The sequence below is a fragment of the Sapajus apella genome, unplaced genomic scaffold (genome assembly GCF_009761245.1).
Source record: "Sapajus apella isolate SASKATOON/1434 unplaced genomic scaffold, GSC_monkey_1.0 scaffold41, whole genome shotgun sequence".
Taxonomy (NCBI): Eukaryota; Metazoa; Chordata; class Mammalia; order Primates; family Cebidae; genus Sapajus; species Sapajus apella.
The window spans coordinates 9,152,654-9,180,321 of record NW_022436981.1 but is presented as its reverse complement, the minus strand read 5'-3'; the positions used below and the strand labels follow the sequence as shown (position 1 = coordinate 9,180,321).

Genomic DNA, 27,668 nt, shown 5'->3' with positions numbered 1-27,668 from the left:
GCTAAGCTGTACATATTTGTTACATGGGAAAAATATAAATTTACTTCTGTATATAATAAATAATTATGTTAGAAGTATTTCATTATATAATTTTGAATTATATTTTGTCTTAGAATAAAATAGATTTTATTTTAAAAATGTCCCTGTGTTTCTCTTTCTGCCACCTTTCTGCAACACCACAAATGTGCACATGAACATCCGGCTAATGCTCTCAAGAGCATCAATAAAGCTGAAAAGAGGCAAATGCCAGGTTCTTATTAGACCATGCTCCAAAGTCATCATCCGGTTTCTGACTGTGACGATGAAGCAAGATAACATTGGCGAATTTGAAATCATTGATGATAACAGAGCTAGGAAAACTGTTGTGAGCCTCACAGGCAGGCCAAACAAGTGTGGAGTGATCAGCCCCAGATTTGATGTGCAACTTAACAATCTAGAAAAATGGCAGAATAATCTGTTTCCATCCAACCAGTTTGGTTTCATTGTACTGACAAAAGCAGTTGACATCATGGACCACGAAGAAGCAAGGAGAAAACACAGGAGGGAAAATCCTGGGATTCTTTTTCTAGAGATGTAATACATATTTACAAATAAAATGCCTCATGGGAAAAAAAAGTCCCTATTCTATACCATGGAAACACAGTGCAATGGCTTTTATAAATTACTCATGGTTATATTTTTCTCATGATTATATGTTTCCATGAAAGTGTTTCACAGTTTTAAAATACTGTAACATCCATTACAGACTAATCTAGAAATGAGACTGAAATCACAGGATGTTGAAGGCCTTTTTCCTGCTCATGTTCTATGTTATGATATCATCATGTATTCATTATTTTTGCTCATAAGTTCAGTATGTTTACTGAAGTTCATCTGGTTTATTCAAATGAGAAAAAAGCTATAACTTTGGGTATTTTCTAAAAGATGAAGCAGCCAAGGTTAACTCTTAAGTTTGTGGTTATGAAAGGAGGGGGAAATTTTAAAACGCCTTCTATCTATAGTACTTCTCTAAATCCTACTCATTTTTCAATTCCCAGTTATAAGATCACCACAAGCAGGCCATCTCTACTACCCCAGCCTCTTTGATTTTATTTAGCAAGTAACGAGGGCTCTTAGGCACCTGGAGTCTTGCATTATTATTACTATGAGAAAAAGTCTCCAGTTTTTCTCTTATAATCTCCTTTAGTAGGTCTTCGCAGTTACGGTTTTAAATTCAGGTACCTGGCTACAGGGTCACCTTCCTTTTTAAAAAATGCATTCTTAAAATTCTTTATTTTTCTTTTGGCATGTGGTAGTGTAGGCTTCAGTGTATGCACATACAAAGTGCTCAGGTGGTCTTGGTCTTAAGTTCCTCTGAAGATTGGGTGATGTCTTTAACCTTACATTTCCTTACCTGGCATTTTATGCCCTTAATGAAAAATAAACAGACCAAAAAAATTGAACAGTGAATTCCTGGAGGCTCCTTCCCCTGGCTCTCTGCTCTGCGAACTAAAAGGAAATAAAAAAGGCAGCTGAGATGCCTGAAGGAGACAAGATAAGAGGACAGAAATTCTCTCCTAATGACCAAGATTCTTTAGGGTCTCTTCTCAAGTTGCAGTGCTAATTTATTGCCTTAAGTATTACCAGAGTCATCTAATCTGTTTAATTTCAGAAAGTTTCACTTCCTTGTCCTCCATAAATCTCCTCATTCCCAGTTTTATGCCAAGGATGACACTCTGTGGTCACATTAGTGGAAAGAGTAATGGAAAGTTAGAAAGTAACTAATGACCTAAAGTTTCCTGGGAGAACTTTAAAAAATAGCCCCAAGTACTGAATTACCCATCCTCATACTCTCAGTGTATTATAAAAACCCTGTTCCCTAAAAATTGTCTTCTCCACTTTAACATACTTGTATTACCATTTGATTTAAGAGATTATTTCTGACTCTTGAAAAACAGGAAAAAGCAGAACATTTTCAAAGGAGAGGGTGGAAGCTGGTGGTGGAAAGGCAGGAACAAAGAAAAATGCAATTTTACATCTGCAAAAGTAGTACATAAAGAATCTGGAAGATGTAAATTGTTCAGTGTTCTTTCTCCCTATCCTTTCTAGGTCTCTTTCATTTTTTCTCCTTCCTGTTTCTCTCAACAAAGACCTAAACAGTTAAAAATGCAGACACTCTATGCCACTTAATAGCATCTCTGTTGATCTTTCTCCAGTAGGTGTAAGTACTGAGAGCAACAGCACCTCTTGTCACCAGCTGTGGATGGGGAGTGGCTGCCTTAGGGGGATCTGAGCCTAAAAAATCCACCACTGAGAAAAGGCAATAACAGAAGTCTGTTGCTGTCTAACCTGCCATATAAATGAAACAATCAAACAAGACAACAAAGGAAACTCCAGTAACCACCAGAGGCAAAGGCAGTTGGTGTAATATATCCTGGCTTCAGTGACTATTTTTAGTTTCCTCCCATCCCCCTTAAAAACGAAAGCAACTCTAATTTAGATTAACTGGGAAAAACATTAAATAATTCAAGAGACAGAGACAGAGAGGTGAATGGCAAAGAGACAGTGAGGCCACAAGCCTGAATGAAATAAAAAACACATTGATACCTAGAAATGTGTGGGTGAATGTGCTTGTAATCAATAGATATTGGGGATTATTTAAAAACCACTTTTCCAACAGAAAAGTGTTTGGAAATGTTACTAAATTACTCTTTATCAAACATGTGTTTTTAATATCACACGACCCAGTGCCCTGGTATCAGTGGGCAAGGTGGGTAACTGAATTCTCAATGGAACTGTAGAATCTTTTGGATTCCAACAGCCATCTACGGAGTTTCATATGTGTAATTATTTTAGAGAACTTTGGAAATGATCTGGCTAGTTCAATCAACATCTTAGAATAACCGAGACAGGATGGAGCATTCTTGGAATCTTCTCTCGTTATGCCTCATTCGTTACAAAATGCAGTCTCCTAAGGATCCAGTAGTGAGGAGCCAGCCCATTTATTCTCTGACTACTAGATGGAATTTGTTCCAATAGGCACTTCCTCATACTGAAGAATTTTGTTTCATCCGGTCAGATCTTAAGCACTTTAAGGTGTTGGATCTTTTTTCCCTAACCTCCCCCATTTTTTAAATAATAACTTAATTCCTGAGACTCCTCTGAGAAATACTTAGGTTAAGAAATGGATACATAACAGTGACATTTCTGGATGGTGAGACAGACCCGTGATGAGTTGAGTGGCATGGTGGAGTGTTGTGCTCCACATAAAACAGAATGAGAACATTGGGAGAAAGCAAGAGAAACTTGGAAGAGAAAAGGTTCTGTAGTGCAAAAGAGAAGAACAAAGTTTAAATTTCACTTAGTTGATCATTCTCCTTAAGATTAGTTTTGATTGTCATCATCATTTTCGCTTTCCTATTGATCCTATTCTATTAACCTTGGGGCATTTGTGAAGTAGCAGGATTCTACCTGATACTGTACAAGAGACCATCTGTCAAGGCCACAGTCTTTAATTTGATGGCAGGAGTACAGGCGAATGCACAAGGAACTTGGAAGAGGTGACTTAAATCCCAAAAACCAGAAGTCATAGAGCTGGACTAGGCTGCAGAGACAGAGTCAGCTATCTAAGAAGTTATTATCCAGGCACACATCAAACACTCCCCCAAAAAAGACTGGACAGAAGACCCTTCGAAAGTGGACCACGGCTAAAATGGGATGTGAGAAGCCGTAATCAATCGCAGAATGGGAGATGGGCCTGGAGGAATGACTGAAATGGGGATTTCCAAGGCTTCAGGAAAGGGCCACAGCTACATTTCACAGAATACTCATGGTCTTCTATGTGGCCAGCAGAGGAACGATTAAGGTCAGGGCTCTGTCTTGGTAACTAAAAACTTCCATACAGAGAATAATGACATCAAAGGCAGGCATATAGAGATCTTTCTGGAGATCCAGGGTAAGTGCATTTTGGGGCATCTTCAAACTTTTATTGTGTTGCAAAAAAATCATGTTCTTATGAATGTGAACTGGTTTATTTAAGAGCACGGCGCAATGTTATTCATCTACTATGTAGAAATGGCCTTCTTGTGCAATAATGTCAATTACATGGGGGCAGGGGATCAAGCACCTGATTTAGGATTTTAGTCCACTTTGGCTCTCTTCTGTGACAAATAGTGATTTTCTTGCAGTGATAACCCTCCTCCCACAAATGCTTATATTTCTTGAATAATATGAAGTCTACCCCCTTTGTCTTTCTAGCTCTGCTTGTTGTTTAGCCTGACATAAATTCTGTCTTAGTATCTCTGGATCTCTCTCTCTTTCCCTTTTCTCCTTACCGTCAAAGGCCCCCTGAGTGTGTTCCCTGTTCATGTATTCCATGTCTCTGTGTTTTTCTTAGAGATTATGTATATACAGTTCTCAGGTGTAAAGTTACCTGTACTTTGTAGTCATTAATCATAGTTGAAATTTATGGATATTACAGACATTTATGGACAAGAAGTAATCACAGCTGACATTATAGAACAAGGCATGTTTGGGTATGGCATATGCATAAACTTTTACTCTTTATGACAGCCCTGTCATGGTAACTAACAGGTGGGTCCTATTATAAATGGGGAAGTTGAGTCAAACATGATCACCAGAAAATGGTAAAGTGGGATTTGAACCCTGGCAATCTGCTCTGAGCTCATGCTCTTAAACTTTACACAGTACTGCCCCTTTATGAATAGCATGTGTTCAGAAACAGCCCCGTGGGGAACAAGATCTTAGACATATCTTTAATGTTTTATAGCTCATAAAGTTATTTTACATACAGTATTACATTTCATATCTGCATTCAGGAAAATGGGTGTTATTAAGGAAAATAAAATGACATGTGTTCAGAACTCCGTGGAATTGAGGCATGAATTTGTTTTTTTTGTTTTTTTGTTTTTTTTGCTCAAAGCTGAGTGCTTTTCCCACTTTAACTGCTTTAACTTCAGAATAGGCCTTCTTTGGGCAGGATCCAGATGGCCACAAGAGCAGAATGTACATTCTGGAGGTATGGAAGGAGGGAGTAACATACAGAGAAAAAAAAGAGGTGAAAGGGAATGTGAGAAAAATTTTGGTGAAGGGATGGTCCAGAATCCAAAAAAGAGCTTTGAGAGTAGAGAGTAAAAATTTATTTAAAAAAAAAAAAAAAAAGAGGAAGAAGAAGAGAGCAGGGGGAAAGAATGAAATTGTCCTCTCTTGAAAAGCATTCTTGCAATCAGGGGTGTAGACTAGACCAGTGCTTTCTTTTTAAGTGTAAATGTGTCCAGGGATTATGTGGGGATTGCAGTAAAATCTAGATTCTCATTCAGAAAAGCTGGAGCGGACCTGAGAGGTTGCATTCCTGAGAGTACCTCCTCCACCCGCCAAACTGTGACCCTTTTACTTGTGCATAGCTCACACTTAGAGTGGCAAGAGACTAGATAACTTCTAGAGAAACCCTCCTGCCTTAGTGCTCTGAATTCCACGACTGTTCCCTCAATTTCCCACCAGTCTAGCATCTCTTTTAGTTCAGAGTCATCTTGCCCACTTCCCTCTGCTAGAAAGTTGCTGTGGTTCAAAAGCCTCATGTTGAAACCTCAATAATAGAAACTGACTCCCACTTTTACCTCAGAAACATATGGACCTTGAGACCACTAGTCACAGATCCTAAGGAAAAACTTAGATCTTTCTGTGTGTGAGGCAAGGGCATTTCCTGATAAGACTGTTCTTCCCTTCAAAAAACAAAAGTTTCCCGAAGTTTTTTAGATGCCTCAGGACACAACCTGCTCCAAGTGACCTACATTTAGGGAGGTGGTAGATACCCAGCCCCTGCCCAAGGCCTCCTCCTTTGGGAGCCCGGAGTTACACTCAGCTCACACAGGGCTGAGCGGAGTGCTCCCAGGGTGCCCTACCCGTCCTGACACCAACCCTTTGAAATGATATTAGCGCTGGCTAATGGTCTGTAAATGTGTCAGAACGATGCCACCTAGTGCCACAAATGCCATTTCCCCTTGTGAAGTCACACTGTCTGCATCACAGCGAGTCAGAATATAATTAGTGTTAATTTGGTTTTTCACTGAATGACTACTGCACAGCATTCAAGGTCTCCACTCTGTGCTTATCTGGGAAACTTTTTTTTAACACGCTGAGGGGTGGGGGCAGGAATATTAGTGTTGCTGTTCATATTAGGGTGGGAGGACGGCACATTTGGCTCCTTTTTTGGCTGATGTATTGGAGGCACTAAGTCAGTATATGTCAATGAACTAATGTACAGTCTGGAAAGAATCGCAGGAGGACAGATATTCCTAAGTCCCTTTCATTGCCCCCTCAGGCCAAATGTCACCAAAAAGTTTCCAGCTAGACAAGTAAATATGCTTACCAATACACAATATCTAGTGCATCTAACAGTACCAGCATCCTGAAATGCAATTTTAGTGCACCAAGGCCCATGTTACAGATTTAAAAGTTACAATTATATTGTTCTATTGCGGGCTTTTTGGGGGGTACTGGACTAGTTACATTCAGGTTTAGGTGCTATGGTTTCAAAATCATTTTGTGAATATTCCAACTTAGATTAAAAAGTTCTTTAAAAGCTTTGTGAGGTAACCCACCTCAATGAGGAAACTGATCTGTAAGTTCAGCTACAGTGAGGTTAGCCTATTTGTTCTTGTTTAGATCTCAGGAGAAATAGAGAATAACCAGGTCTTTCACTCTAATTTCTTCTACCTGACGATGGGCTCTTGCTGGGGCCTCCGCAGGTTAGCATGTGATCTTCGTGAAAAGATGTCGGTAATATATGTATACATATTGAAAGATTTGCAAAAGGCAACTCTCTAGACACCTTGCCATATCTGATGGGATGCCAATCTCTACAGATCATTGATCCTCCCAGATAGCAGAAGGCAGAAGTACCCCTAGAACATGATCCTTCACAGTCAGTGGGGGGTACTTTGAAATAGGGCATTGAGATTCCCAAACATTTTGCCTATGACTCTCAATGATTAACTGAAGAAACTACTTGGGAACAGCTCTTTTGACTTGTGAAGAATATAGTTTAGTAGGAAAGGGATATTTTATTCCACTATGGGGAATCTTTGAACAATGTTAGCACTAGATTGGGCTATACGTGGTTTATCCTTTCTGAGAAAAGTGAGTATAATAGCTCTTTAAGTTTTAAGGTAATGGGTTGAACTCCAGGCTGGTGGTGGCATATGTGAAGACAAATCACTTTCTCTTGGTGCTAGGTCATTGCACTATGAAAACACTAATTATTTCACAAGGAGGGAGCCTAACAGTACTGGAGCTGCCATATCCTTACCAGTGAACTATTTCATTGTCAGTAAGGAAGGCATGTCCCAGGCACTGTGATTTATCTTGGTTACTAATGGCATCATGGCCCAGAAATTCATAGCTTCAGTGACCAGGAGAGTGATGGAAGAAAATCCAAATGGCAAAGATTTGGATTTGGGTGTCTCAGTCCTTTGGACCTGAGACACCAGCAGAAGTTTAACATGGAGAATGTTTGGTATCCTAAGTTCCTGAAGAGAAATTATCACACCAAGATCTCCAAATTAATGAGTCCCCAAGCACTGTGGACAAGAAGAAAACCCACGGTGCTTTCCCTATCCCCTAATATTACATCATGGAGTTTCAGGATTTAAATTTATGTAAGAGGCCAATTTATTCAAGTTCTTATGAATCCAAAGCTTGGACCTCTTTGGTGGCATTCCCTGTAACTAGTGGTCCAGTTTCTAGGTGCATTCTCTAAGGCATAGAGATTTTATTTCAAGATAGACCAATTCTTTCCTACTTCCTAGGTCAGTTGTGAAGATAAAATTAGGTGACCAACATAGTGAAACTGCTTTACAAAAATTACAACAGTGAAAGAGATCTGACCTAATTGACTCCATCTTGCTTTTAACCTCCAACTTGCCTTTGCTCATTCCTGGGAATAGGCCAAGCTAACTATCAGAGGAATTTGGTTTATAGTTTAACTTCAAAACAAAGATAATAATAGCCCTTTCCCCAAAACAAATCCCCTCCTTGCTTGGAGACCAGATTTCCTTTGTAAAACTAATGAATCAACCACAAGATTAGAAATTATGGCTCAGGAGTCATACAGCTAGAGGCCACAAGATTCCTAACCTCCCCAGTTGCTTCTATAAATAACATTACTATTACACAACCTAAGGTTGGTTTTCGAGGTGTTTTTCAGATGCTGCATTTGGATGAACCAGCTGGTGCCACTCAGATCAGTAAACTGGCTTATCCAGTTTTGTGACCTCTACCTAGTCACTGACTCAGCACATGAGGACAGCTTTGACTTCTTATAATTTCATCTTCAATCCGACCGATTAGTAATCCCCATTCACTAGTCCCCTACCTGTCAAACCATCCTTTAAAAATCCTAGCCTCTAAAATTCTGGGGAGGCTCATTTGAGTAATAATAAAACTCTGGTCTCCCATTTGGCCAGTTCTATGTTTATTAAATTTTTCTCTATTGCCATAATGCTGTCTCAGTAAACTGGCTTTTCTGGGCAGCAGCAAGACAAATGCATCAGGTGATTACAATAATGGAAAAATTTAAGCTTGGATTCAGCAATGATCAGCTTTGTAATCTTGGGTAAGTTACTTAGTTCCTCTGTGTCCCAGGATCTTTTTAGCTAAAATGAATATATATATATATATATATACATATATATATATAATGAATATATCTATGAATTTATATATATAAATGAATATATCTATGAATATATCTATGAATTTTTATATAATTCATATATATAATTCTTTTACATATATATAAATATATATGTATAATTCTTTCTGTTAGCTAGACTCTTGTAAAGTGAGAGGGACAGAGAAGCATATTCAGACTAACTAGGTTAATGAGGAAGTAAGGAAGAATGGAAAACAATCTTAGAAGCTGCAGAATGAGACTTCCCAGCAAATCAAATGAGATCCCAGGCTCTACAGCATGTTGGCAACCTGGTTATTTTGCAGTCTCTTCAGCAATCCATTGCCATTCACTTCTACTGTCACAGGCCACCAGTGTTGTGACTCATTACTTCTGTCTCTATCTAGCCTTTCACAATCTAATGACAACCTGGCTGGGCAGAGCTCTCACTTGGTGTCCCTCACAGCTAACTGCTCTTGGTGCAGACATTCACAGGGTCACCTGAAAATATTTATTGGGTCGTTGATATGTGTCATGTTCTATTCTAGGCATTAGGAATCCAGAGGTGAACCAAGCAAAGTTCCTACCTTCCAGTCAGTTTGGAAGAGACAATAATCAGTAGACAACTAAAAGATAATTTCACATAGCAATACAATGTATGAAGAAAGTTAAAAAAGGGTTATAATGGGTACAAAAATATTGAATAAGATCTGTTTGATAACAGAGTATAGTCAATGATAATTTAATTGTACATTTAAAAATAAAGGAATATAATTGGAATGTTTGTAGCATGAAAGATAAATGCTTGAGGGGACAGATATCCCACTTACGCTGATGTGATTATTTTACATTGGATGCCTGCGTCAGAATACCTCATGTACCCTGTAAAAAAAGGTTATACATAAAGAGGAGAGTGGGAGTGATTCTGACGCCTGCACCTCAGACTTTCAGAGAAGGGCTCTCCAAGAGGGAAGCATATGAGCTGAAACATGAAGGAAGGAGATAGCATTGCAAGGTATTAAAGAAGGGCATTTTAAGCAGAAGGGATAGTTGAATGTGAGGCCCTGACTTGTTATGACTAAAAAGCAGAAGAAATATCAGAGGCTTTGGGATATTAGAAATATTGAAAGGAGGGTGAATGGGATGAGGCAGAGAAGTAGATGGCATGTCAAGGGCTTTGCAGGCTGTGAAAAGGAACTTAGGTTTTATTTTCACTGCAATGTGAAGTCATTGAGTAGTTTAAGAAAGGAAAATTTTATTTGACTTTGCTTCATAAAAATGAATGAAACATGAGAAAAGACTTGAAGGTTCAAGAATGAAAACCTGTTAGGAAGAAATTGCAGTGTTTCAAATAAGGAATGATGGTTCTTCAACTAGGGTTTTAGAAGTTGAGGGGGTAAAAGGAGGTGGAGTTTGCAGTAAGCTGAGATCATGCTACTGAACTTCAGCCTGGGAAACAGAGCAAGACTCCATCTCAGGAAAAAAAAAAAAAGTTGAAGGGATAAGAAATAATTAAAATGGGGATTTACTTTGAAAGCCAATTGAAATTGTTTTTGGCTTGGATGTAGAATATGAGGGAAAGATAGAAATTTAGGATGGCTCCTAGTTTTTAATGCAAACAACTGAGTGGCTAATAGTGCTATTTATTGAAATGGGGGAGACTTTGGGAGTCACGGATCGAAGAGTGGAAGGCAACAGATAATTCTGTTTTGGCACGTGAGGCTTGAGGTCTAAGTAGAGATGTGTAATCCACAGCAGGATATACAAACATAGAGCTGGAAACAGAATTCATCAATCAGAAGATAATATTAAAAGATATAATCCATAAAATAAATAATTAAAAATATTTTGTAAATAGTAAAAATAATAAAGTCTATTAAAATTGTAGCTCTGGATGAGACCACCTAGGGACAAGTTGCAGATAAAGAAAAAGTTCTGAACAGATCTGTGGGGACACTCTGACCCTGAGAGAGGCATAAAACATGATTATCCCACAAGGGAGACAAGATGGAAAATCTGAAAGAAGGGGAAACTTGGAGAGAGGGGTGCTGCAGTGGCCAAGAGAGGAGAGAATTTCAAGAAGAGTAGGGACAGGCTACTCTAAATACTATAGGGAGCCTGAGTAGGTGAAGACAGAGTCAACCATTGTCATCTCTGTTCAAAAGAGGAAGTGGCTACAGCTGACCCAGGGAGCATCCTGTCCACTACACAGCCTCACCAGTTTGCAAGAAAGTCAAACGAAATACTTCAGTGAAGGTCCTTTGCAACCTGCATGGTGTTGTGCTTATATAAGCTAACTAGTTTGGAGCCATTCTCACCCTTCTGGCCTTCCCCTGGGCTCACCCCTGCATCCCCTTCTGCTTGGGCCCACCAACCATCTTCAACAGAATCCTTTCTATTCATTCTTCAAATCTCAGCTCAGGAAAGCTTCCCTGATACCATCCTTCTCCAGGTATTCGGTGACTTTCAAAGGCATTTCCCTTTATGTAACATCTCAAATAGCACTTTTCACATATTACTATAATTATTGATCTTTTACCCCATTGGACTGGTGGTTCTGGACAGAAAGAGTGCTTTTTGTCTTCCCATTTTCACTGTACAGTCAGCCACAAAACTGCTGGATATGTGTTCATTGAGCTGGAGTGCTCACCTTTGTACTGATCTGAATTTGCCTCCCTTGACTCCACAGGTGTCTCCTGAGTACTTCTTCTGGGTTCATACTTTTCACATGTCCTCGTGAGGTCCAGTTACATCTTCTAAGGGCTTCATACCCAGGGTTACCCAGAAAGAAGAGGGTTTAGGTATCGGTGGGGGTTCAAGCATTAGATGTTTTCTTTTCTATGCAAAACAATTGTTTTAGTTTAGTTTAGTTTTGCTTATTTCTGAGTGGTACAGGCTGGATCTTCCACCCAAAACGATATATCATCAGAGCAGCCAGGGAGGCTGTGGCCAATTAGAAATCTGGAACTTGTTTATCAGTCAGTCAACAACAGTTAGCAGAACCCACTGAGTTGCAGGGTGCTGTGCACGGTGTGCGGCAGCAGTTATACTGGAGTTAGGCTGAATTAGTTTCATTTTCACAAACATATAAAGTCCTTAAGAATCCTTACAATCTGTTAATTCTGTTCTTGTTTTATGAGTGGACTCATGGGGCAAACAGATGTAAACTACACTGGACTCTAAAGAAAAAAAGTGACTGTGAATTTAGCACAAATACTTCTGTAGAGTGTGCCTGGGGTGCTCTTGGAAACTCACTCTCAGAAGGCAGCATCCAAACACTGCCACCTGCCAAGTATTAACCAGGCTAGTTTAAAAACAGATCTCAGTTAGAATATTAACCCCTGTAATATTGGGGATTCCCACTTGCCCAGGGCTGTGAAAAGAATCTAGTATCTCAGGGAAACAATAGCAAACATTAGAATAAAATGGCACCTTCCATAGTTGTCCCAGGCACAACTTGTAGGACTGTTTGTGGCCACCTTATATCATCTGTAGGCAATTGCTGCTGATCTGCCCCAGGGAGTCAAGCCATATGTCCAGATGTTAGGGCTTGTAGTTTTCTGTTACAACCAATTATTGTCTACAGAAAGGAAGAGTTGAAATGTTATCTTACGGAAGGTGTTTTGTCCAGGAGTCTAATAAGTCAAATCTTTCCCCAGAGTTGTTGATTGTTGGCTTCTCCGTTAGACAGTCTTTTCTCTTAGAGTTTGACCAAACCATTATGTGTATTATATCATGTCCCCTCTCCACTTTTATCTTCACCTGATTCGGTTGGCCTTGGGATGAATTTTGGGGATGTGGACTCTACATACACAGTTCCCCTTCTCTTATTCTGAATTGCATTAGCCCCTCATGGTGCCGTGAGTGAAATGCTCCCTAAGTTCTCTGAGTTCCAAATGCTACCCATATTAGAGTGGGTCTTTGGAAAGTCAACAAGAGGAATATTATTGTAAGTAGAGGTGTACAATATTGATTACTGACGAGCAAGGCAGGCTTCAGAGAAAGTGTCTGGGAAACGTTCTTGTACATTTCTGCTCAACATTAATTGGGCACATATTGTGAGCAGGTGCTGGGTCATGGGCAGACAAAGACAGAGAGGACACAGGTCCTGTTTTTAAGGAGTTTAATGTCTACCATTATAGAGACAACACCACATGCCTAGTCACTGTTGACTTTCAGGGCTCTGAAATCCACTTTGATATTGGTGTTCACCGTGATCCTTAGGTTTCCCCAAAACACATGTAATTGTTTGTCAAAGACAAACTAAGGAAGTTCATGGCACAATCTTGGGCACAGCTATATATATTTTTTTTAGAAATCTCTCAACCCCTGGAAACTGTGGCTTCAGGAATCAAGGACCAGACTCACTCTCTTATTGCTGGGTTGAGTTGCAAGTTATTCTCAAGGCTCCACCTGAGAAAAAGTCTCAGAAAGCAGCTTGGCTATGAGGAGGTGCACAGGGAGTTGAGGGAAGGTAACTTGATGAGGCTTCAGGGACTGTGGATCTCTTGGAATCAGTGGAAAAGTGCTTAAAAAGCACTTCTGAAAATAAGAGTAAGATATCTCAATGCACCTTCCAGAAACAGTGGAGCTGTTGTTTCCCTGTATCAAATGCATATGGTAACCAAAGACAGAAAACTATGGCTTCATTTTTGTCCCTGGATGGAATGTTCTAGAGAATATTTGCTATTTTCGATAATGTTCTGTGGATAAACCCCCAAGTCTTCCTAAGTCTAAACATCCAATTGTTTTCCTAAATTTAATCACAAAGTTCTCATCTCATTGCTTCCCATTCCTCTCTAATGTGATTATCTATCTTTCATGCAAACCCAACACCTATTTTTTGAATTTGGACTGGGAAGATAATTGAGATATAATGCTCCATTTTAGTACATGCATTTTGCATATAGAGAGTGAAACAGGGCCGTTTTGCAGCCCATTTTCCTACAGGTTCTCTCTAACAATTGCAGGTTTTGTGGATTAGGGTTCAAGGCCATTACTTCCTCATTGGCTCTTCCCAACAATTATTACAATCTATCTTCAGATATACTGTACTAAAGAGGTAACTACGTTAGGGAAAGCAAAATAGGCTTTTAGATCCAGCCTGCTCACCTCCCAAGCTGTGTGAACTTGGAACTGCCATCTTAATTTCTTGAGCTTTCATTTTACTTGTACATAATACATAAAAATGGAAAAATATGAATTTCAAAAGATTGAAGTGAGGATCAGTGCATATAAATGGCCTACCATCATGTCTAACTCATGGTAGTTTTTCAACTTTAAGTACTCTTCCCTCCCTTTAAAGATAAGACATACACTGGATGTCTAATAACTTCTACAAAAGAAGAAATTACGCTTTTTCTAACAAATTACTACAAACCAGTGATTTTAGTATCTCACATTAACTATCACAGTTCCATGCACATGGTCTATTCTCAGCACATATTTTATGAATGAGTGGATGAATAAAGTGCGTTGCAGTATTAAAAACTATGAGTTAAAGACAGAGTAAAACCAGTAGATCATAACATGAACTTGATTTTCTGTTAGACCATTTTAACTTTTAAGAAGTTACCAAAAAAATAGGAAAAAAAAGTATTATGAGTGAGCTTACTTGCCGAGGAATTGGAATCTCACTACATAAACCACAGGAAGCCAGTATGGTCTTTTAAGTGCTATCTGAAATGGGCAGGTGTTGGGGCTTCTGGCCCCAAAGCTGAATATTTAGGGCATAGAAGCAATAATGCCCCCAACTGTTTTAACTGACTGAAAGAAACATTCAGCTTCCACAAGCATCTGGTGTATTCCCAGAAAGAAGCTTATGAGGCCAGATAACCTAATTCACTATGTCATTATTCTCCCTGTGAGGCACTGCTTCTTTTGGTGGCCATTTTACAGAGCTGAATACTGAGACCCTGGTGACAAATGATATTTGAAGTCACACTGTAAGTTAGCAATTGCCTGGCCACCAGGTTCTGCAGAAGCTCTGTACAAAATTCCAAAACTTTAAAGTGATTTATATTCAAACAATTACATATGGTCATCATGGTGAGAATACAATGCACAATCAGCAGTCAGGAAATATTAAATAGAGGCCATATGGTATAGTCATTAAGAATGTGATCCATAGAGTTGAACTTCCTGGGTCTGCAGCCAAGCATGGCCAAGCACAACCAAGCTGTGTGACCTTGCACAATATTAAAACTTCCTATGCCTCAGTTTCTTCAGTTGTAAAATTTGCCTAATAAAAGTATCAACCTCATAGGATTGCTGTGAGAATTAAACAGGATGAAGCATTGGGGCAGGTGGTTCATAGAGGACATCTATTGCTCCATTTATCTGAGCATGATTTTTTTTCCACTTTCCACTAGTTCCATAGAATAGTAATTATTGTTAGGGAAAAAATCATTCAGGACTCAAAATAAATCTGATAAATATTCAATAAATATTACTTAACTGTACATGAAATAATGTTAGTAGTTCTACAATCACAAATTTCAGGTACAGTTTCTAAACGCTTTCTCTTTAATTACATTTGTGAGAAAAGATTTTCTGTAGACTTTTACAACATGGAGTTAGCATGGTTATAACCCCAGAGCTTCATGGGGAGGTTCTCCTTTAGAGGACCTGGAGGACGTGGCTCCAGGGATTACAGCATCCTTATGAAGAAATCTCAGATTGTCTTGTGCCAGATGGAAACCACTTTTACTAAACAGCTGCGTCAGAAAGTAGGAGAAAGAGATGGGCCCATCAAACTATTTGGTGTCCTCAACTATCGCTTGAAAAAGCGGTCTCTTTAGCTTGAGTCAATGTCCTGGGGGATTCCTGTGAATGTTGCTGGGACTCCCCTTGTTGGTAAAATGGCATTTTATTTGCTTACATGAGAAAAATATACAGCCCACAATCTCAGATAGTGACTATCAACTTTAATAATAGCACATGGGTGATACTTTTTATTTTCTCTATAGTTAACCATACATTATAGATTTAATAAAGGTATTACTAAATTGAAAGCATTTGCCTAAAGAAATAAAAAATCATCTAAACATTTGCATAAAAATTATGTAAGAAATATTCGACTGGTTTAGAAAATTATTGTATGTGAACAATCCAGCAACATTGATTAGGTGGAAAACTTGAATCTGCAAGTGGCTTTTCACTCAAAAGCCACCTAGTGATTGTAAGCTCATCATTTCCTACAATCCTCACATCTTCATGGTTTAATCTGTGCTAGTATGTCGTAGTCCTGTGACTTAATGAAATAAAATGCAAGTCAACCTTGCCACTGATTTGTTGGGTGTCTGTACACTCACCTTATAAATGCCTAATTTTATGCAATAATTCTTTTTTGAATCACATTTTAAAACCTGTTATTTAAAAGGGCTTTTATGAAAATCAAATAAAATAACCGATAGGCAGAAGTTTCCTAAAAATAAAATGACAGATCGTAGTCTCATTTCTCTTGTGATTTTAGGCACACCAGGAAAACCTTCTACCACCTCATCCAAAACATCTTCCTACTCAAAAAGCATAATTGAACCTTCATTCCTCCAGGTTTTGAAGCTGATGTCTAACATGATGAGCAGATAGATGGCTTAGCCTGAACTGGTTGGAAGCAGATTTACAGTGAGTCTTAGAATATCTGAACACAGATCTAGTGTTTGGAATGAATCGGGTGGCTTCTGTGTGTAGTGGTATCTAGATGTGAGGTTGGGGTAGAAGTGTGAAGGGGATGTTGATAGTTGAAATTACTACTGGAATAGAAAAGTATTAGTTAGGATAGTTAGCTTTAAGTGACAGACATTTACCCCACTCTCCCTAAACAAGGTGAAAGGAGATTATGGGTTGGTATAACTGAAAAGTTCAGAGACCGTTCAACTAGAGCTTTAGCTCTCCTCTGTCAGTTGGCTTATCTTCCCACCCTGTGGGCTTTGTTCTCAGATAGGCTCTCTGCACTGGCAGGGAAGATGGCAAATGGCTCTGGCAATACCAGGACCTCATGACATTAGAAGGAAGAGCTAACTGCTGTTCTCATCAATACTAACTTTTAACGTCCTGAGCAAGCTCTCCCATTTGCTAAATTTTGGCTCTGTTTCTATCCTTCAGACCAGGATGAAGGATGAGAATAGAAAATAAGGCAGCCTAATTGGCTCAGCATTGGCCAGTTGCTGGGATAGAGGTCAAAGAGAGAGGAATATGATGGTGAGTGTAGACTTACCAGGTTCACATGGCGAGGAAAGGGGCTCCCCAAAGGAGAGTGTGCTAGATGGGGAGTCTGGCTCCTGACCACTAACTTCTGCATGAATTTTCAGGCCCAACTGTGGTAATAATAAAGGCTTTACCTGATAGGCCTCATGGGGAAAGCTGCCATCTTCACATCAGGCTTGGTGAGCTGCAACCTCTGAGGGCAGATACAGTCAAGGACTCAGGCCCTCCTGACTAGCCATGCTCTTAGGCATAGCTGCATCACTAGCTCAGGTGCCTTCATTCAGAGCCCACTAATGGGGCTTTTGGCCAAGGCTTTTCTCAGGCCTCTCTGCCAAGACTTCCGTATGGGATTGTGGGGGACAGGTTTGAAGCTACTTTTCTCCACTTCAATGCAGTGCTCAAAACTTTCCCAGTCCTAGTCTCTTCCCTTTTGTCATCTCTGCCTTCCACCCACCCTGACCCAGGTTCATAAAACTGCAGGATCTTTTTGTTTGGGACTTCCTTGTCTGTGCTGATCCACCTGACCTTTGACTGGTACCATTCTGTGGGGAGAAAATAGAAGAGAGTTGACATTTTCTCTTGTTTAGCCTCTTTTTCATACTACTGCAGAAGGTGATTAAAGGCTTCCCTTTTAATTCCATTTTGGCTTTTTGTTTTAATCAGCTACTCCAACACCTGGCTGCTCAGCTGTCTTCAGCTCAGCTGAGCTCCTGACAAATTAATGCAGGGGGCAGGGTAGTCTATTAAGCACAGTGCCATTCTAGAAGAATAAAAAAACAGGAGCCCACAGGGCACTTTTACAAGGTGCTAGCAAAGTCTGTAGACATTCTAGAGGTGTGAAGATGATTGTTTCCTGGAGTCTGAGAGTCCCTTAGGGCACTTCACCAGTGGGTATCCAGAAATGCTAGTGGGTCCCGTGGGGCACTTCACCAGCCATAGCACTTCTCAAGAAATGCCAGGAGAAGCTTCAGGGTATCCTTGGAGGGTGTATGGATTGTTTATAGAAACTTTTTAGTTCTGAAGAAGATCAGTGGTCCTTTTAGCCACTAACCCCTGCCTGAGCTCCCCTGGTGTGTTAGATTGGATATCCCACAGAGAGGTTTGGAGAAAATTAAGGAAGCAGTTTTCTAGCCAAGGGCAATGGAGCCAGAGATGGTCAGCAGGACTCCTGCAAGCTGAACAACCCCAAGCAGGTGCAAGGCATTGGAGAAGAATCAAAAAGCAAAAGAAAAATAACCCTTTGAGATCACTATGCCCAGCAGGTCCCAAAGAGATCTTAGGGACCTTATGATTAGATCCCCTCCAGAGGTAATCTTGCTAAAATTAGTAAAGGAGAAAGGAACCTTGGCATTTGGACTAAATCATTCAGAGAAGATTATCTTGACCTCAACTCAAAGGTTATATTGTAGGACTGACTAAATGTTTGAAGACAGCTTATATAGCTGGTGGAATGTAGAGTGAAGCTTAGAACAATTCTCAAAATATTTTGTAAGAGATTCAACTGAGAGAAATGCCTATTCTCTTCTTAAAAGGCAGGATTTTCTACGCTGGCTCATTTCTGGGATCTTCAAATGTAGGTTCATATCAAGTTACTGAAAGCTGTTCCAGGGGTGAAAGAATGTCCAAGAACAAGACGTGTTACTTCTTAAGCAATTTCTACTATATATTTTTATAACTCATAGAGACATTTATAAGTGGAAGTAGATACTTTACTCCCCAAGAGTTAAGAATAGTGACATGAACCCAATACCAGTGTTTCCAAGGTTTCTACTATTTAATTAATCAAATGATTTAAGCTTCTTGAAAAATATATAGTCTATGAAAATATAAATAATTTAAAAATATTGCTCCCTTACTTGAGATACGTAACACATAGATAATCATGTATTAATAATTCCTGTCATATGGATTACAACCTCACAATGGATCAATCATTCAATCATAATGAGTTACTTTTTTAATTCTCTGAACTGTGATAGCCACTTGAAGGGGATAAAGGAGCTACAAAATGCAATTTTTCACCTCAAGGAGCTCAGTTTACTTGGGGGCAACAGGATGATAATATGTGTGGAATAAAAACAAAAGATGTTCAGTCTGTAATTACCTGCTTATGTGGATGATTAATATTCTAAAAATTGTAAGAAACCAGAGGGTGGATGTATTATCTATTAATAAGAAGGCTTCCCAGGCCTTGGGTCTGGGGTCCTTTTGCTGCCTCTGAAACTTGTTTATCCACATTCTCCCCTCCACTTCTACCATTTCCCCTCATAGGACTCAATCCCTCAGCATATAAATATTGAAGTCAATTTTTTCTCTCTGTATCTCACTACTGCCCTATGTAGCAAGAACCATTCTCAGTCTTCACTTCTATGCCTTTTATTGGAGGACTTTCATTAACATTTTTATAAATAATAAAAAAAAGTTATTTTTACACCTAATAGTTACATTTAGCAATATGTTTCATCAATTCCTCTGTTCATCTTTGTTTCTTCTATTGGGGCAGAATGTGTAGTGATAAAACATGCATGTACTAGAGCCAATCTGCTGAGGTTCAGTCTGCAGATCTGACAGTTCTTAGCTGTGAGGAAGTTCTATGCCTTTCTCATGACATATCTTCTTAATTGTAAAATGAACCTCATAGTAGTGTCTATTTTATTGGGTTGTTATTGGGATCAAATGAGCTAATGGTGTAGTTACTCAGAAATGTGCCCAGCAGAAAGTAAATAATTATTAGCTGTTATTGTTATTACCCCTTTCCTTCCTCCAGAATTCTTGCTTAAGAACATCATCTAATGGTGGTTTAGTAAATTTTGTGTAAACTCTTTTGGTTCTGTATGTTTTTAAATGTTTTATTTTGTCTGTGAGCTTACATGGCAATATACCTGGATATAGAATACTTGGTTGATAATTATTTTCCCTCAGTGCTTTGAAGGTGTTATTTCCTTGGCTTTGGTATTTATTGTTGCTTATAGGAAGTATGTAGCTAATCTATTTCTTATCCCTATTAATTTATCTTTCCTCCTGATAGCTTTTGAGTGTCTTCCCTTGTTTTTGATGGACTATGCTTTCACTATGAAAGCATAGTGAAAGTTTCTAGATGTAACTTTATTGTTATTTATCCTATTTGGTGATTTGGCCTACACTTTTAACTTTTCTATAATTTTGGAAAATTTTGTGGTATTTATTACTTCTCTACCATTTCCTGAATTTTTCTCTGCCATTCCCTGCATTTTCTTCTATGGGAAGTCTTATTAGACACTGGTGGACCCATTCAGCCTTTCCTCAGTCAACATTAACCTACCTTTTCTTACTTTAACTCCTTATCCCTTGATGCTGGATTCTGAGTTAATAATTCAGTAAATTTAAACCTTCATCAATGATTCTGATCCAGAGTATATTTTCATCTATTGAATTTTATGTTTTATTTCATTGACTATATTTTTTATTTGTAAATTTTCCAACTGCTCCCCTTTTATATATGTTTTAATTTCATTTCTATCTATTTCTGGTTCATTTTATTCTTTCTAAATGTATGTGACAATTTGTCCCTTTAAAAATACTGGACAGACATATTTGTAGTCTTTGTTAGAATCCTCTACTAAATGAATTAATCTGAATTTAATTTTGTTGTTAGTGCTTGACTTTTCATATATCTTGAAAGTTTGGTTTGTGTGCTTATTTTGAGTGGTCAGTTAACTACTACTTTCTCTCTTCTTCTAAATTTATTTCTTCTGCTAGTATTCTGCTTTTTTTTTCAGCCTCTTCTTCTCAGTCCCCTATATAGAATTAAATTCTTATAAATATGTTTTAGGGCACCCATGCTCTCATTTCGTTCATGATCAATTATTAATTGGAATGTTACCCAAGATGGTGTAATATCCACAGCTTCTTCCAGTCTAGCCCATTCTGGAATTCTTCATACTTCTATCAGAGTGAAATTTCCTCCTTATTACTTTCATATTTTGAGGATAATATTTTTGTATGACTTATCATGCACTTTATGGTGGGTTTCCTACTACCTTCACAGCATCATTACTCACTATCTTCCTCCTTAATCCCATAACTGCCATATTGAACTTCTTGCAATACCTTGAATGTGCTGTGGTCTCTCAGCATCTCTAGGCCCTTTTTACACTAATCTTTCTGATTACAGAGCTATTCCCACATCTCCCCTTGCTCCACTCTTATTCTGTCAAGTTAATACCTACTCGTGAGTTAAGGTAATACTCAGCTATGACCCCCTCCGAGAAACTTTGTAGACTTATCCCTCCACCTACATCCTGTCTCCTAGAATTTTCATAGAAAATTATGAACAGCCATAGGACCCAGGTTACCCCAAGCATCATCTTCATTTGCTTGTCATCTTTCCCATCTTCCTTTGAGTTTTTTAAAATCAGGAGCTTTCTCTTTCTTTTAACTTCTATATTCCTAGGACCTAGCATTGTGCCTACCCTGGAACAAGTAATCAATACTTGTTAAATGAATTTATGTATGAATGAATGAGTGTGGGAATGAATTAATGTGTGAATAAATGAATAAAAGCCAGAGACATCCTGGGTAATAGGTGCCTGCTAGAGAGAAGATTAAAAAACAAGGAGAACCAGAAAGGGTCTAAGAATCCTTCCTGGAGCTTTTCCACAGAAAGGCCTTTTTAGGATTGCCAAATGTTAGCATTACTTACAAGGGGCTTAGTAAATGTGACTCAGCTTATCACATGGAATCCCAGCGTACACATATGGATCCCCAAACATCTCCAATAGCTGGCATTGTCAGGTCCATAGTAAACGTTAGGATATAGGCATGAATAAGATAAGATTTCTCCCTGACAGAACTTAGTCTAGAGGGAGATACAGATGAATAAAATGATTATGTCAGTGCAACATGGTAACTGCCAAAATACATGAATAAACACAGAGCAGAGGAAATGTAGAAGGAAAAATATTGAGTACTTACGGGAATCACAAAAGACTTTATTGAGGAAATAATATCTTGTCTGAGTTTTCAAAGATGAACAGGAGTTTGGGCAGAGAAGTGAATAAATACATTGGAGATGAGGGCAGTGTGAGGACCACATATGAGAGATTAATGTGCAAAACTCTGCAGTTCATTCTATAAAGGCATGGGTAGTATACAGCAGAGTCCCAGCCTTAGCTTTTGAAAGCCGAGATTTGGATCTTGGCTTCCCCCTTCACCAGCTGTGTTCCCCTGGAATGCTTCTGTTGAGCATGGGGCCATCTTAGGAAAGACCTTTAACATTTCTAAGCTCCAGTATTCTTGTATTCAAAATGAGAATAGCCACAGACTATTCCCTAGAGTGATTGAGAGCATCACATTAGTTGTAATAACTTTTTATAAATGAAGTTTTTATTTATTTTGATTAGGATAACATAAATATTTAAGAATAGCTAAATAAATAATAATGAGGCCTTATATTTAGCCAGGATGCTTGATGATTAAATAGGCCACATATATTTTAATGTACTGCAATCTACAATAAAAATAAAAACTAAAATATTCCAAGAGAAAAATCCCTCACCTTTTTTCATCTCTCTAGAGCTGAGAAATTACCTACCTTTCTGTGTTTTGATCTTCAACAGGAAAGTGCTTCAAGGGGTCTAATTCAGGTGCTTCTGAGTCCAAAAGTCTCAACAACTGTAAAAAGATGATGAAATTTCCATTTTAAAAGTGCCATTGTGCCACAAGGGGGTAGGGGTGCTCTGTGTAAGTCTTTGCCATGTGCTCTTTCTAACCTAATCTCTTAACAAAAAAGATTTTAAAAATTTAATAGATATTTAAGTTAATATATATTTTCTATAGCATCTACATTTCCACTATCACTTTTCTTATAATTAACATCTGTCCAGAAATATCAGCAAAGATACCAAAGACCAACATATTTAAGCTCCGACTTTCTGTCTAATATTCAGCAGGATAGTTCTAGAGGGCCAAGAGAGTGACCCTAGGGTTGGAAGATTTGGTTACAAAGGCCACCTTTCATTATACTGAACAGATAGCCACAGGGCAATGTGTATCTTCCACAACTGGATTTTATCACAGCAAGTTCCCTTCGATGTACACCCATTAAAAAGAATTCAATACAAAAAAAAACTGGGTTGTTTTTAATCTTATGTTCATTACTCACTACTTGAACGAAGAAGAAAACAAAATGACTAGATGAAAGAGAAATCGACTAATCCCTTAAAGTATGCATCTTAAAAAAATTGTTCACCGCGTGTGTGCCTATTAAGCAGCATGCTTTTAAAAAAATAACTAGTTGAAGCATGCAGTAGCAGAACTATGACATCATTTCTGGATAAGCTGTCCCTCCTCAGTGCTAAGGTTGTCCAGGACATAAATCCAGGGAGGTACTCTGTGGGGTACAAAAAAACACAGCTGGGACACCGGGAATTCCTTCCAGGATCCAGAGAACAAGTCCGATTATTTACCTCCGGTGTTACAGAGCTAATAGATTCCACCTGCGGCATTCTGGCCACTGACACCCTCTTTTCCTCTGTGCTCCTGAAACACTGAGCACCCAGCACCCACCCTTTCTTTATACTTTCTTCCTCTTCAGCTTGGAATATTAACCCGTCTGTACTCTGGGTTCAGATGATTTAATTTGTTTAGTAGACTTCAGCATGATGTCATTAGGGTTTCATGTCATTCTTTTTTAAGTGCTTAGAGAAGAAAAATAATGTGTGTACATGATGGCTTGAGCAGTGATTCACGTGGTCACAGTATTTTACCCCATCTCTTCAGTGGCGCACAGCCATTCTGGGCCCATGAACAATCTGTCTGTAATAAGTGACAGATTCTGCCTCACATAAAGGAAAGAGCTGGAGGACAGCAGTCCGGACCCAGTACAATAGCAAGGCAGGTGCTCCGATCAGACTCTGCTCTACCAGGAAACGCTTCTGGAATGCATGACCAATTTGGTTTCAGAACAGAATACTCCCTTTAATGGACAGAAAACACTAACCTTTTCTTTCTCCTTTTTCCTTTCCTCATACCCCCACCCTACGGACTCCCCAGTTTCAAAAAGCCCCTTTTTTACTTTAACCCTTTCAAAGGATAAAGGGCCAGGCTTCAGTCTGCACAGACGTATCTGTCTATATGTTGCTCTGCTAACAAACCAGAAAGAGAAGTAAAAATTCATTAGCCAGGAGAACAAAAAATCATCAGCCAGGAGAACAATCTCTGAGCGGGTGCAGAGTGGAATGATGGGTCAATTTTTCTTTTAAATTCTCATTTTTAAGCAACTTCAGAAAGCATACTTGTAGGGAAATGGTTAGAGCACAACATTTCTGGAGATAAGAAGGGCTCTGGAAAGAAAACATATACTATTAAATCTGAAATAGTAACAATCACATTAAAATCACACACATTCTTTCGGAGATCATGTAGCATTTGAGTGAAACCTCACTTTAAGAAATCTGAGTTTTGTCAAGTCTCATGATACTGATTGAATTGGATAGTAAGTAATACTGTTATCACCATTACTAGGAGTGTTGCTTACATGCATGGGAGGCAACACTGGATTGTGTATAATCCAATATACTGGTTTTGTTAAACACACAGCAAAAGCGACTATGGCATGGGAGAAATAATTATCCTATACTTCAATTAAAGTCTACATATGCATACCCTGACTCTATTGATGAAGCAATATTTTATGGTTTCTTTTCCATCCAACAGTATTTGAAATGCAATGATAGAGAGCAACGTATATTAACAGTAATAAGGGTTTCCCCTCTGAGAGTTGTTGTAACTTATCTTTGAAGTTAAGCTCATTTATCATGGGGAGAATAGACCCCAAAAAGTACAGCAGGCGCAGCATCCTGCCTGAGGCAGAGTTAGAGATTTCCAATAGCTGCTGTAAAGAAACATTTTGAAAATGCGTTCACTGCTGCACCAATAAATCTTAAGACAGAAGAGTTTTAATTACAGAGGATGGCAAAGCCAAGACTTTTCAAATGAACCCAAAAGTATGACATGAGAGAGCTTTCCCCTCACTCCCATGCTACCCAACCCTTGATAAATGTATATGTCTTCTTTGCCTGAGAACAATAGTCTGCTTTGTAAGCAGGACTCCTGGAGGATATCTTCATTTGTAACATAGTATCGGGAAAAATGATGGAAGTGAAATATAGTAAGCCAATCTATATGCATGTATGAGGAGCAAAGAATATGGTAGGTGTACCGTGAATTCTTTGGGGGCATATTGCAGATTGTATATACGGGAGAACGTGTTATGCATGTGTATGCAGCTTTCTTGCATGTATATGTGGACATGTGCTCCTGTATGGCTTGATCCTCAATAGTCTGCTTCTTTAAAGGAGAGGAAAAATATTAGTGTTATTTGCATCCTAAGACTAAAAATAAACTCTTATTTTTTTGAAGAAAAAAAATTAGACTAATGAAATTAGAGGTTGTTTAAATCAGAGGCAATTAAAATGCACACATTTCTTTTCCTAGAGTCTGCAATTGTATTCAACGTTTGCAGTACAACGCCTGCCTGTAGGATAAATAATTTAATGGGTTTTGTGATTTGGTACTAAAAGCATAACAAAATCCTACAGCTGTAGCCTCATTTTTTTCCACACTCAAACTGTTCCCTTCTTAAATTGCATATTTTGTACAGTTTTTTTTTTAAGGAACACAAAGTAGGTTCTACATCTTTGAGAACCAATTTCCGACATAATAGGTAATTGCACATAATTACAGGAGTTTCAGAAACTGAAACAAGAAAACAAAACAAAACAAAATCTCTTTCTACCCTAGTTCCCCTTTCGTCTTAAAGACTGAGATTAAATCATTATATGATTTTGTTCAGTTATGCCCTTTATTACAACAAATGATATACACTGAGAATAACAAAAAGTGAAAACTACCCTAAATGCTTTTGTTTCCTAGTCATTCAGTATTACATTAATTATTTAGATTAATTATTAATTAAATAAACATGAGGATAAGTTTTTATAAATTGCCTTCATTATTTACATTTTTATTACATGTGCCACACTACAAGGGACTATGGTCAGCTTAAGGCTTTGCAGTCAATGTGGGCTGCACTTTGAATCCACACTCTTCAAAGGGCATCCCAATATTCATTAACTCTCCTACACTTAGAATGATGCTACTGACCAAAAGAATGTCCAGCTGCCCTGGTCCAAAAAAGAGAACATCAAACTTCTAAAAGAGGCAATGAGAGAAAACTATAATAGTGAATGAATGGTTACCGTCTCTTCTCATCTTTTTCTATTTCTTTGAGGTTGTTGGGATTGAAGTGGCCTTGGGACTTACGGCAGAGGTAAGGTCTTGCTCCAAGGCCTTTGTGGGAATGAGTTTCACAGCTGGAAATCAGAGCTGCTGGGTTTCCTAACTGCTTATGGTAGGCTGGGGGCTTCTTTTTCTCTCTGTAGATTGTAGGTCAGGGGTTGAAAGACTTTTTAAAACTACCCACCATCCTTTCCTACCTCTCCAACTAAAAAATAAATGCTTCCTTTTCAGTGAGTAGGCAAAATGAACTGGGTTGTCTTTCAGCTAGTGTGGTAGTTGTGAGGGCCACCAAGTGGCTTACAAACTGGCCATTTCTCAGATTCCAGGAGGGGGAAGTGGGGAGGAGATTTAGTCTTACAACCTACAGAATGAGCTGATTGTTATTTAAAGGGAACACTTTTTTTGTGCCTAACTCCAAGTTATTTCTTTTTCTCTTATAACACTACAGTAACACTCAATGACATAAAATGAATAAAGTATAAACCAGAAGTATGGTGATAATTTTCCCTAAGCCACAGGCTTAAAAATTAAAGTAAGTGTCTAAATCAAATGTATATGAAGAAAAATGCATTAGGGAATTCCAGTTATTCTTTCTTTCAGCAAAGTCAGGGAGCATTGTGGATACTGGCAATTAAATATTCATCTCTTTATGTGGGATTAGAAGTGAATAAATAGGTCTGAAGCCTTGATCATAAAGACAAAGTTTAGGTATTATTGTCCCCAACAATATAATTTCACAGTAAAAAATAACAAGAATAAAAACAAAAACCATGAATAGCAAAGGGGTTAGTATTTCCGGAACAAACAGCTTGCAATTTCAAAATGCAAGTAGAAAGAGATCAAATATCATTATTGCCATTTTGCAGATCCAAATGATAGCACAGATTGGAGCAGGTCAGAGCTGAGGTAGCAAGATAATTCTGGAAAGACGTAGTTTGGGGTAAGAACACTGCCTTACACTTGAAGAATTTGGAATAACTTCCTTAAATAGATGACATTGGAAGTATCTCCGAACCTCATTCTCTTCATCTGGAAAACAGGAAGAATAAGACTATCTGAAAGCAGGGACACATAATATCTTTAGAATTTGTCACATCCTGCTTTGGCGTTGGTACCTCTGTATTCCATATTATGTATTCCATAATATCTAATAAACAGCCAAATGGAGGATTAACTCTCTTCAGGTTGCCAATCATTTTTTAGATCTAAGATCTTCTGTTACTCTAAGAAATGCATAAATAAGATAAACAATTTTGTCTTGCATATGATCTTACAATTGCTTTTTGCCTAATTATTCTCCCAAAGTATCACAGCCTATACCCTGCCCACAAATTATTAAATTATTGAATGGTGTATAGTTGTCTACAACTACATTTTTCCTTATATTCCATACATGTGTTACATAATTTATAAACTTACTAAATGCATGTTAAACTGAAATTAATAGTGAACCTTAACTCAAGGTCAGCAAACTAGCCCAAGATGGCCTACCACCTATTTTTGCCAATAAAGT

At 38.4% G+C, this 27,668-nt stretch overlaps 1 long non-coding RNA gene across 1 annotated transcript; it reads right to left on the bottom strand.

Moving 5' to 3' along the window:
- Positions 1–109: 109 nt before the first annotated feature.
- On the bottom strand, positions 110–27,204 carry LOC116565817. The gene is made up of 4 exons (XR_004275598.1): positions 27,194–27,204; positions 26,457–26,459; positions 26,323–26,331; positions 110–619 (listed from the first exon to the last, which is right to left on the bottom strand). It is a non-coding gene; the product is annotated as an uncharacterized LOC116565817 (long non-coding RNA).
- Between the last annotated feature and the right edge of the window lie 464 nt (positions 27,205–27,668).